This window comes from Aotus nancymaae, unplaced genomic scaffold (assembly GCF_030222135.1).
Source record: "Aotus nancymaae isolate 86718 unplaced genomic scaffold, 86718_ANA_hifiasm-v0.15.2.pri h1tg000016l, whole genome shotgun sequence".
In the NCBI taxonomy this organism is placed as follows: Eukaryota; Metazoa; Chordata; class Mammalia; order Primates; family Aotidae; genus Aotus; species Aotus nancymaae.
The window spans coordinates 63,678,740-63,690,817 of NW_026988428.1; the positions used below are offsets into that span (position 1 = coordinate 63,678,740).

The following is a 12,078-nucleotide window of genomic DNA, read 5'->3' on the forward strand; positions in this document are numbered from 1 at the left end:
TCCCCTGAATTTTTTTTTGTTTTATTATTTAGTTTTTATTTCATAGTCATACACTTAACTCTGCAATCCAGCTAGGCATGGAAGGGAATAAGGAGCACATGGAACTCAAGGGGAACTGCAGCGAGAGCACAAAGATTCAGGATACTGCGAGCAGACGGGGTGGAGGGGCGCTCTCCCGAGCTACAGAAGGAATGATTCGGTGGTTAAGATAAAACCAGTCCAACTTTATTAATTAGAGTTGTCCACAGTCAATGGTGATCTTTTTGTTGATCTTGGCATTCCGGGGCCCAAAGCACTCCATGGCCTACACAATATTCATGCCTTCTTTCACCTTGCCAAAGACCACATGCTTGCCACCCAACTACTCCGTCTTGGCAGTGCAGATGAAAAACCGGGAACTGTTTGTGTTGGGTCCAGCATTTGCCATGGACAAGATGCCAGGACCTGTATGCTTCAGGATGAAGTTCTTGTCATCAAATTTCTCCCCGTAGATGGACTTGCCACCAGTGCCATTATGGCATGTGAAGTCACCACCCTGACACATAAACCCTGGAATAAGTCTGTGAAAGCAAGAATCCTTACAACCAAATTCTTTCTCTCCAGTGCTCAGAGCATGAACAGTTTTCTACTGTCTTTGGAATGTTGTCTGCAAACAGCTCAAAGGAAGTGTGGCCCAAGGGCTTGTCATCAACAGTGATGTCCAAGAACACGGTGGGGTTGACCATGGCCGATAGCACGGGGCTTCTGGCGGTGGCAGCATCTGCAAAGTTCCTGAATTTATTCCCACTCCCCCCACCCAAGATGAAGTCTCGCTCTGTTGCCCAGGCTGGAGTGCAGTGACACAATCTCGGCTCACTGCTTCCTCTGCCTCCTGGGTTAGCTGGGACTACAGGCATGTGCCACAACCTCCGGATAATTTTTAGTAGAGACGAGGTTTCACCGTGTTGGCCAGGCGGTCTTGAACTCCTGACCTCATTGATCCTCCTGCCTCAGACTCCAAAACTGCTGGGATTACAGGTGTGAGCCACCGCGCCCAGCCAGCCCCTGAATTTCTGTAATACTTTCATTACCGCTCAGGTTGACACCTAATTTTACACTATCTTGCAAATTTCTTTCTTTTCTTTTTTTTTTTTTTTTAGACAGGGTCTCACTCCGTCACCAGGCGTCAGGCTGGAGTGCCGTGGCGCGACCTCGGCTCACTGCAACCTCCGCCTCCTGGGTTCAAGCAATTCTCCTGCCTCAGCCTCCCGAGTAGCTGGGACTACAGGCGCACACCACCATGCCCAGCTAATTTTTTTATATTTTTAGTAGAGACAGGGTTTCACCATGTTGGCCAGGATGGTCTCGCTCTCTTGACCTCATGATTCTCCCGCCTTGGCCTCCCAAAGTGCCGGGATTACAGGCGTGAGCCACCACGCCCAGCCGCAGATTTCTTCTTAAATTGTTCATAAGTATTTTTTCCTTCTCTCCATAACCCAATGGGCTAATAAAGACAGATTGTAGAGCGAGGTGCGATGACTCATGTCTGTAATCCCAGCACTCTGGGAGCCAACACAGGCACATCACCTGAAGTCAGGAGTTTGAGACCAGCCTGGCCAACATGGTAAACCCCTGTCTCTACAAAAAATACAAAAATTAGCTGCGCGTAGTGGCAGATGCCTGTAATCCCAGCTACTCAGGAGGCTGAGGCAGGATAATCGCTTGAACCTGGGAGACGGAGGTTGCAGTGAGCCAAGATTGTGCCATTTGCACTCCAGTCTGGGCAACAAGAGCAAAACTCTGTCTCAAAAAAAAAAAAGATTGTCACTTATAGTTATGGTCCTTCAGTACAAAGGAGGGAAATTCTAGGAGAGTCATTTATTTAATACCAGTTATGTTATGTTTCACATACTACAAGGATTATTTAACTCTCTTAAAGAAAAACCTATCATTGACTTTCTTTTGCAGATATAAAAATTGGCATACAGAGAGGTTAATTTGCCCACTGTTACAGAACTAGGATGTGGCAAAGTTGAAATTTAGAATCAATTCTACCTGGACTTTGCTTACTATCAAATGTCAAATTATTAGGCTAGGGTTACTAAAGACTACTGGGCAGGTAACAGACTTGATCGGCCTTACTTAGTGCTGGACTTCATGGCAAACTTCTTTACCTGGGAAATCTGCATAGATCTGCTCTGGAGATAATATATTTATGTTATCAAGAGTTAGGTCTGTTCAACCCAGACTAGGAGCATTATATTTCATGCTCTCTGGCAGAGATGCTTTACATAAAGTGATCTAGAATTCCTCTGCTTACACATAACACTGAATATAGAAATATTTATGATCTGTGCCCAATAAATACATATTGTTTTTGACTGGCTGATCTTGGTATGTATTTTCACTTAAATGGGTTTTCCTGTAGATTTAGGAATACAGTAAAATAAAAATTGCTTTGGAAATATTGAATTGGCAGACTTTATGCTTTTGTTATTATGATCTCATACTCTAATTGTACCAAAAATGGATTTTGATTACATTCCCCAAGTGTGTGTTCAACTATTCAATTGATTTTTATTGAACTGGTGGTACAAATCACTTTTCTTTTTGGTACGTTATAGTCCCTAGATGGTAATTAGATTTGGCAATTCTTTAATCCTACTACATCCCTATGATGGTGCAAGTATCCTTCACTAGATCTAGTGTCATTCAGGTCAATCTATAACTTCTACTGGTTTGTAAAAGCAAGGCATTATTTTATGTTTTGTGGGTTTTTTGGAGATGGAGTCTTGCTATGTTGCCCAGGCTGGAGTGCAGTGGCATGATCGTGGCTCACTGCAACCTCTGCCTGCTTGGGTTCAAGCGATTCTCCTGCCTCATCCTCCTGAGTAGCTGGGATTACAGGCACCCACCACCAAGCCCAACTAATTTTTGTATTTTTAGAAGAGACGGGGTTTAGCCATGTTGGCCAGGCTGGTCTTGAACTCCTGACCTCAGGTGATCTGCCACCTCGGCCTCCCAAAGTGCTGGGATGATAGACATGAGTCACTGTGCCCGTCCTAAGGCATTATTATTGTTGTTATTATTATTATCATTATTATTATTTTGAGATGGAGTCTTGCTCTGTTGCTCAGGCTGGAGTGCAGTGGAGCGATCTCAGCTCACTGCAACCTCGGCCTCTCGGGTTCAAGTGATTCTCTTGCCTTAGCCTCCCGAGTAGCTGGGACTACAGGTGTGCACCACCACGCCCAGCTGATTTTGTATTTTTAGTAGAGACAGAATTTCATCATGTTGGCCAGGCTGGTCTCAATCTCCCGACCTCGTGATCTGCTTGCCTTGGCCTCCCAAAGTGCTGGGATTACAGGTGTGAGCCACCGTGCCCTAACTAAGGCCTTATTTTATGAACTTACGTTTTTCCTTCACCTTTTGATAATTAACCATGTGACGAAGTTTTGGCATTCACTTTGGGTATAACATCCTGAGCCTCTCTATAACTTTCTAGGCACTTTTTATTTTTTACCATTAGGATATGGATTTTCCCCACAAAGGATTACCTTTCCTCCAGCAATGCTCAATGTGTTCAAATAATTTTCAGTTGGTTATTCTAAGTAAATAGGTCAAATAGTTTATGTTCTTGTTCCCAGTCTCTCTCTCTCTCTCTTTCCCTCTCTGTCTCTCTCTCCCTCTCTCTCTCTCTCTCTCTCTCTCTCTCTCTTTTTAGATTGTGTCTTGCTGTGTTGCACAGGCTGGCCTCAAACTCCTGGGCTCAAGTGATCCTCCCACCTCAGCCTCCCAAATAGCTGGGACTACAGAAACATGCCACTGTGCCTGTCTTCCATTCTCTTTTCTTGTATTAGAATTCTGTGGCTGCATGTAAGCAAAGGAGAAAAATTGGCCAGGCATGGTTGCTTACATTTATAATCCCAGTACTTTGAGAGACCAAGGTGGGAGGATCGCTTGAGGCCAGGAGTCTGAGATCAGTCTGGGCAACATAGTGAGACCCCCATCTCTATAAAAATAAAATTTTCAAAATTAGCCAGGTGTGGTGGTGCATGCCTGTAGTTCCAGCTATTCAGGAAGCCGAGGCAGGAGGATTTCTTGAGCCCAGGAGGTTGAGACTGCAGTGAGCTATGATCACACCATTGCACTCCAGCCTGGGCAACAGAGTGAGACCCTGTCTCAAAAAATGGTGGCAGGGGAGGAGAGAGTGAGAATTTATTGGAAGAATACTGAGTTATTTCACTTAACTAAGCCAAGGAAATAAATTATGGTAGAACCAAATAATAAAATTTTATGTTGCTGTTTAAAAAATTGAGATAGCAGTATACCTGCTTGTATGACAAGATACTCAAGATGTATTTTTAAGTCACGGAACACTGTTTATATCATGATCCCACTGGGCTATATGCTTATAAATGGATATACAAAGTTTGGAAGGATATGCTAGTAAATGTTAACAGTGATCTCTCTAGGGAGTAAGGTCACCAGAATGGGAAGGGTGTCAGTGGATTTTACCTTTATTTATTCTCTTCTTGAGAAGTATTTGTACTCTGTGAGCTTTGACAGTCATAGAGGTAAGCCACCCAGACCTCCCTTAAGAAAACCTGCTAGGCTGGGTGCGGTGGTTCACACCTGTAATCCCAGCACTTTGGGAGGCTGAGGCAGGAGGATCACAAGGTCAGGAGTTCAAGAGCAGCCTGGCCAATGTGGTGAAACCTCGTCTTTGCTAAAAATACAAAAATTTGTGTGGAGGTGGGCGCCTGTAGTCCCCATTACTCGGGAGGCTGAGGCAGGAGAATCGCTTGAATTCAGGAGGCAGAGGTTGCAGTGAGCTGAGATCACGCCACTGCGCTCCAGCCTGGGAGACAGCGAGACTCTGTCTCAAAAAAAAAAAGAAAGAAAACCTGCTGTAAAATGGTGCAGCTGCTATGGAAAACAGTATGGAAGTTGCTCCAAAAATACAACTACCATATGATTCAGCAATCCCACTCTGGGTATTTATAAAAAAATAAAACTTGAAATCAGGATCTTAGATAGCTGCACTCCCATGTTCCTTTGCAGCACTATTCTTGGCCAAGAATTGGAAACAACCTAAAGTCTATTGACCAACGAATGGGTTAAAAAATGTATATACACACAATGGAATATTATTCAGCTTTAAAAAAGGAAATCCTGGAATATGCAACAACATAATAAACTTGAGGACATTATGCTAAGTAAATAAGCCAGTCCCAGAAGGATAAATACTCTATGACTCCACTTATATGAGGCATCTAAAATAATCAGACTTATAGCAGCAGAGAGCAGAATGCTGATTGCCGGGAATGGGAAGTTGTTAATCAATGGATGTAACATTTCAATTATGCCAGATGAATTCTAGAGCTCTGCTGCACAATATTGTGCCTGTAGATGACAATACTGCATTGTGCACCTAAAAATCTGTTGAGTGTAACTCATGTTAAGTGTTCTTGCCACAATAAAACAATGTTAATGCATACATAATGAAAATTATTTTTTAAATCTTGTCAAAGAAAGAGAGGGAAGGAAGGCAGACAGAAAGGAAGGCAGGCAGGCCTCTATGAGAAATGTGGTTGCCTGGTCAGTCTCCAGCTGCTGTTTTGTTTCAGGGGGTGGGGCTGGTAATGGAGTCTCGCTCTGTCACCCAGGCTGGAGTGCAGTGGCGCAATCTCGGCTCACTGCAACCTCCGCCTCCCAGGTTCAACTGATTCTCCTGCCTGGGCCTCCCAAGTAGTTGGGCTTACAGGTGCGCATCACATCTGGCTAATTTTTTTTTTTTTTTTTGAGGCAGAATCTTGCTGTTGCCCAGGCTGAAGTGCAGCGGCCTGATCTCGGCTCACTGCAACCTCCATCTCCCAGGTTCAAGTGATTCTCCTGCCTCAGCCTCCCGAGTAGCTGGGACAACAGGTGCAAGCCACCACACCCAGCTAATTTTGGTATTTTTAATAGAGATGGGGTTTTACTATGTTGGCTATGCTGGTCTCAAACTCCTGACCTCAGGTGATCTGCCTGACTTAGCCTCCCAAAGTGCTGGGATTATAGGCATGAGCTACTGTGCCTGGCCATGCCCAGTTAATGTTTTGTGTTTTTAGTAGAGATAGGGTTTCACCATGTTGGCCAGGCTGGTTTCAGACTCCTGACATCAAGTCATCTGTCTGCCTTGGCCTCCCAAAGTGCTGGATTACAGGTGTGAGCGACCGTGCCCGACCAGCTGCCGTGTTTGGATCCACCTTCCACCTCAGTTCTCACACTGAGGCCACTTTCTGGTTTACTCCCACTCAATGACTGCACGCAGTAGGAAGGAGTACTAAGTCTGAGGTACATAATACAGTCGCTGATTTAGTAAATGCATTCTTTCCCTCATCTGTCTCAGGAAAAAGACTAGAAATGGTTTGCATCCACGTGGGACAGACAATATTTACTTAGTTTTGCCCCAAGAATAATGCTTGCTCCATTGATGATAAAATGTGAATTGTAGGCTGCTATAGTTGGCATTATTTGTCCCCACCAAAATCTCATGTTGAATTCTAATCCCCAGTGCTGAACATGGGGCCTGGCCAGAGGTGTTTGGATCACAGGGGCGGATCCCTTATAGCTTGGTGCTGTCTTTCAAGTTCTCTTGAGATCTAGTCATTTAAAAGTGCATGGCATCTGCCCCCCACCTTGCTACTGCTTTCACCATGTGATGTGCCTGCTTCCCCTTTGTCTTCTGTGATGATTGGAAGTTTGCTGAGGCCTCCCCAGAAGCACATGCTGCTATGCTTCCTGTACAGCCTGCAGAACCACCAGCCAATTAAACCTCTTTCTCATAAATTATCCAGTCTCAGGTATTTCTGTATAGCAATCTAAAAAAAAAATTGGCACCAGGAGTGCAGAATTACCATAAAGATACCTGAAAATGTGGAAGTGACTTTGGAACTGGGTAACCAGGCAGAGGTTGAGTTTGGAAGGTTCAGAAAAAGACAGGAAGATGAGGAAAGGTTTGAAATTCTTCGAGACTGGATAAATGGTTGCGACCAAAATGCTGATAGTGATATGGACAGCAAGATCCAGGCTGCTGAGTCTCAGATAGAAATGAGGAAGAGTTAGAGCTTGTGTGTGTGTATATATATATATATACACACACACACATATACATATACACATATATATACATATATATATATATATATATTTTAGACAGTTTTGCTCTGTCCCTCAGGCTGGAGTACAGTGGTGCAATTTCAGCTCACTGTAACCTCCACCTCCTGGGTTCTAGTGATTCTCCTGCCTCAGCCTCCTGAGCAGCTGGGATTACAGGTGCCTGCCACCATGTCTAGCCAATTTTTGTTTTTTCCTTTTTTTAGTAGATATGGGGTTTCACCATGTTGGTCAGGCTGGTCTCGAACTCCTGACCTCAGGTGATCCACCTACCTCAGCCTCCCAAAGTGCTGGGATTATAGGCGTGAGCCACTGCGCCTGGCTAAGGAGCTTATATTTAAAAGGGAAGCAGAGCATAAAAGTTTGGAAATTTTGTAGCCTGCCCATGTGTCAAAGAAAGAAAAAGCTTTCTCAAAAGAGGAATCCAAGCAGGCTGTGGAGCAACCACCTGCTAGAGATATTTGCATAACTAAAAAGGAGCCAGTGTTAACAGTCAAGACAGAGAAAAAAGCCTTGAACACATTTCAAAGACCTATGCAGCAGCCCCTCCTATCACAGGCCCTGAGACCTAGGAGGGAAGAATGGTATCATGGGCCAGGCCCAGAGCCCCGCTGCCCTGCACAGCCTTGGGACACTGCTCCCTATACGGTGCAGCTCCAGCTCCAGCCAGGGTTCAAAGGGGCACAAGCACAGCTTAAGATACCACCTTGGAGAATACAAGTTGTAAATGGCTTTCACGGGGTGTTAAGCCTGCAGGTACAGAGTCCAAGAGTGGTGGGTTCTTGACAGCCTCTGCCTAGATTTCAGAGGATGCATAGAAAAGCCTGGGTGTTCAGCCAGAAACCTGCTACAGCAGTGGGGCCCACATACAGAACCTCTACTAGGGCGGTGCGGAGGGGAAATGTGGGATTGGAGGCCCCGCATGGAGTCCCTTCTGGGGCACTGTGGGCCACCATCCTTCAGACTTGTAGATGCATCTGCAGCTTGCACCCTGAGCCTGAAAAGGCCACAGGCACTCAACAACCTGTGAGAGCACCTGAGAGGGGTGGACCCTGCAAAGACACAGGCGAGGAGCTGCCCAAGGCCTTGGGAGTCCACCCTTGCAGCAGTGTGCCCTGGATATGGAATATGGAGTCTAAGATTTAATGACTGCCCTGCTAGGTTTTGAACTTGCATGGGCTCCGTAACCCCTTTCTTTTGGCCTATTTCTCCCATTTGGAATAAAAATGTTTACCCAATGCCCATACCCCCATTGTGTCTTCAAAGTAGTAACTTGTTTTGATTTTACAGGCTCATAGGTAGAAGGAACTCATTTCCACAAGAATTTGGATTTGAAACTTGGAACTTTTGAGTGAATGCTGGAATTAGTTAAGACTTTGGGGGACTGCTGGGATGGCATAATTGTCCTTTGTCATCTACTCTACCCAAAGGTGTAGAGTGGATCTGTGCAGTGTTAAGGAGTGTAATGAGGTTACCATGGAGTTGTGCCACTCAGGTCTCAAAACTGGATGCAAGTAACAAACCTGGCTGACAGCCTCCAGCTGCCAGTCCTCCTGATTTGTTGGAGCATTCACATGAAAACCAAACCGTTATGTTCTCCCCAGGCTGCTCCAGACTAGCAGTCAGGCCATCTCTGCCCAATCCAGAACTACTATAATAGAAACTCTGCTCTGAGTTTCCTCATCAGGCTGGCAGACTCTCAGAATAGCTGAGGTTTGAGTTCTCTCCTCTGTCTTCGTCACAGGTGTCAGAAGCGCATTGCATTCTGAAGGCCTTCCCTACCTACTGCTCCCTCTCCCTTGTATCCCTATAGGCATTTCCCTCAATGTCTCTAGCCTATCTGACTCCATCTTGGTGTCTGCCTTTTGAAGGATCCAAAGTAACACTAGCATGTATGCTTTAACAATAAATTTGTTAAATGAGAATAATCGTTTTGTTTTTTTCCAGATAGAGTCTCATTCTTGTTACCCAGGGTAGAGTGCAATGGCACAATCATGGCTCACTGCAGTGTTCAACTTCCTGGGCTCAGATGATCCTGTCACCTCAGCCTCCCGAGTAGCTGGGACCACAAGTGTCCACCACCATGCTGGGCTAATTTTTGCATTTCTGGTAGAGACCGGATTTTACCACGTTGCCCAGGCTGGTCTTGAACCTCTGGGCTCAAGTGAGCCACCCACCTCAGCCTCCCAGTGTTGACATTACAGCCATGAGCCACTGTGCCTGACTAAGGTTTTTCGAGCGATTCTCCTGCTTCAGCCTCCTGTCTGGTATTATGCCCCACCACACCTGGTTTATTTTTGTATATATACATAATTTTTAGTAGAGATGTGGTTTCACCATGCTGGTCAGGCTGGTCTCGAACTCTTGACCTCAAGTGGTCTACTCGCCTGGGCTTCCCAAAGTGCTAGATTACAAGTGTGGGTCACCATGCCCAGCACCATGTTAATTGTTTTTTTTTTTTTTTTCCCTGAGACAGAGTCTCAAAATGCCCACACCCCCATTGTGTCTGTGAAGTCGATACCTGGACCAAAGTGAACTGATACAGAATGGAGTATAGAGAAACAGCTGCTTCACACTGCATGCTATCTTATTTCCAGTGCACGGTATCTTTATTTTAGATAACAGATTGAATCAAACAGATTAGAGTTATTGCTTTCTTGTTCTGTATATTCATATTCTCCACTTGAAAAAGCACACAGTCAAATCTATCTTCATCCATTCTGTTAGTGAGGGTAGGCAAAAAAGATCCTGGTTAGTTCAAAAGAACCTAGGGGGGAAAAACACATACAACTTACTTAAATCATAGATTTTAAAACTCTCTATAACCTGAATAAAACAAAAAGAAAATAAAGACAGAAAATCAACTAAGATGACAATAAAACATTCTAAATTGATTAGACTACCAAAATCCACAACCAGCTTTGTATTATCAAAGAATTTGTCTTGGTGAGCTCAGCTAACAAAGGTATTCTCTGATTCTGACTTAGAAGACATGTAATGTTCTTACCATTAGAAAATAAAAGCTAAACCTATTACTGTTTTATAAGAGCAACCTTATTTCCCAAATTTATTTGACTCTCCTTCAGGAAAAACTATTCTAACTCCCTGGAAATTGTTCTCTCTAGTGAGTGAGCAGTCATAAGTTAATTTATAGGTCCATAATGTTTTCCACTTCATTAAGATGCTGACACCAAAACAGCCAAAAAGTTTTACCTTTTTTTAATCTGCAAGTTTTGTGACTTATTTTAGACACCTTAGTTTTGTTTTGTTTTTTTTTTTTTGTAAAGACAGGGTCTCTCGCTTTGTTACCTATCCTCCCATCTTGGCCTCCCAAAATGCTGGGATTACATACAGATAAGAGCCACAGTGCCCAGCCTTCCAGGGATTAAATTAAACTGCACTAAAGAAGTAACATGTTAAAAAAAAAAAAAAAAAATCAACCCAATTTCAGACACTGAATATTTGTAACTTAAAAAATACAATCACGAAGATGTCTCTGTACTATTACTCCTTAGCAATCCTATAATACAGACAATTGTGCTTCATTTTAGTCAGAAAAACTCTACCAAGAGAAATACTCTAAAGAAAAAAATTTCTTGTAGAACACACAAAATAAAATTATTGTGCCAATATGTCCAGACAAACAAAATTCAAGTTAAATGCTCTCTTGGGTTCTAGGTTAACTTTACAGCAAGTTACAGAAGAAAAAAATTTTTGGTTCAGATTAAAACTCAAGTTTATCACTTTCTTTCAGTTCTAAAACATTAAGATTTCTATATGTTAATCAAAATGACTGTTCTGTCACTTAGGCTTGAGTACAGTGGCGCGAACCTGGCTCACTGCAACCTCTACTTCCTGGGCTCAAATGATTCTCCTGTTCCAGCCTGCAGAGTAGCTGGGATCACAGGCACACATCACCGTGCCCAGCTAATTTTTGTATTTTTAGTAGAGTCGAGGTTTTGCCATGTTGGCCAAGGTGATCTTGAACTTCTGGCCTCAAGTGATCTGCCCACCTCGGCCTCCCAAAGTGCTGGGATTATAGGCGTGAGCTACCATCCCTGGCCACTAATCAAAATTAAGATAATACATTTAAAAAAATTTAGACACTGACCATATTAACAGAGGCAGTGTGTTCTTATGTTCCAAACTAATATGCATGATGTTTTTCAGCATTCAGCCCATTTTTAAAAATAAAGGGCTCCTCTTTTCACATGGTTAAGAAAAAGAAAACTGCACATTTAGACAATATATCAGTTATTCTAGCATCATGTTACTATACATCCTGTTATTACAAGTAAACACAATCATCTTATTTAACGATCCACTTACCCACTGCTAGCCTAAAAATCTGCAAGGAACAGGATTTTCAGAATAAAAAGATTATCTTTCTTGTAGATTGATTCATATTCCAGAATAGAAATGGAAGGTAGGTGAGGATTAATGGTATACTAGATATAAGGAATCCACTCCTCTTCTCCCTTGACCAGAAGTTAAAGCGAAAACAAAGGCCTTTTTGCATCATTTTTTAATTCAGCAAGGGATATCTTTTCAGTGTCAAACCCTATAATTACGATGTATTTATAATTACATGTTTGCTGTATACAACAAATAAATGTACATGCAAAACATGTAAACAATTCTGCACACAAACCATCTAAAACGGCCATCTACAACCTGCCTTAATATCCTTTACTTAAATAGACCCCCATCTTATCTTGGATAACCACAAGCACAAATACAACTTTCTTTGTGACACCGCAGCTCTCACTGCAGAGCACATGCTCAGTAACTATAGATTTTGAGGATGCATGGTATACAATGCAAAGAGCACTGGACTGACAATTAGGAGACGAGAATCCTAGGCCTGGCTCAGTTATCTTGGGCAAGTCACCAACTTCTCTGCACTTTAGTTTCCTTATGTACAAATTCAAGATTATA

General features: G+C 43.3%; 1 protein-coding gene and 1 pseudogene across 4 annotated transcripts in view; both read right to left on the bottom strand.

Annotated features, from left to right (window-relative positions):
* Window positions 1-232: 232 nt before the first annotated feature.
* LOC105721340 (peptidyl-prolyl cis-trans isomerase A-like) lies at window positions 233-725 on the bottom strand (annotated as a pseudogene).
* Window positions 726-9,720: 8,995 nt separating this feature from the next.
* The window catches only part of RIMKLB (ribosomal modification protein rimK like family member B), a 71,063-nt gene continuing 68,705 nt past the window's right edge, over window positions 9,721-12,078 (bottom strand). For 2 of the 4 annotated variants that reach the window (XR_010343028.1, XR_010343029.1), the window contains exons 9-10: window positions 11,470-11,618; window positions 9,721-9,907 (exon numbers count right to left, since the gene is read on the bottom strand). The gene's annotated coding sequence lies outside the window, so the exon portion shown is untranslated. The remainder of the gene's footprint in view (window positions 9,908-11,469; window positions 11,619-12,078) is intronic. The other 2 variants (XR_010343031.1, XR_010343030.1) reach the window with 1 other exon arrangement.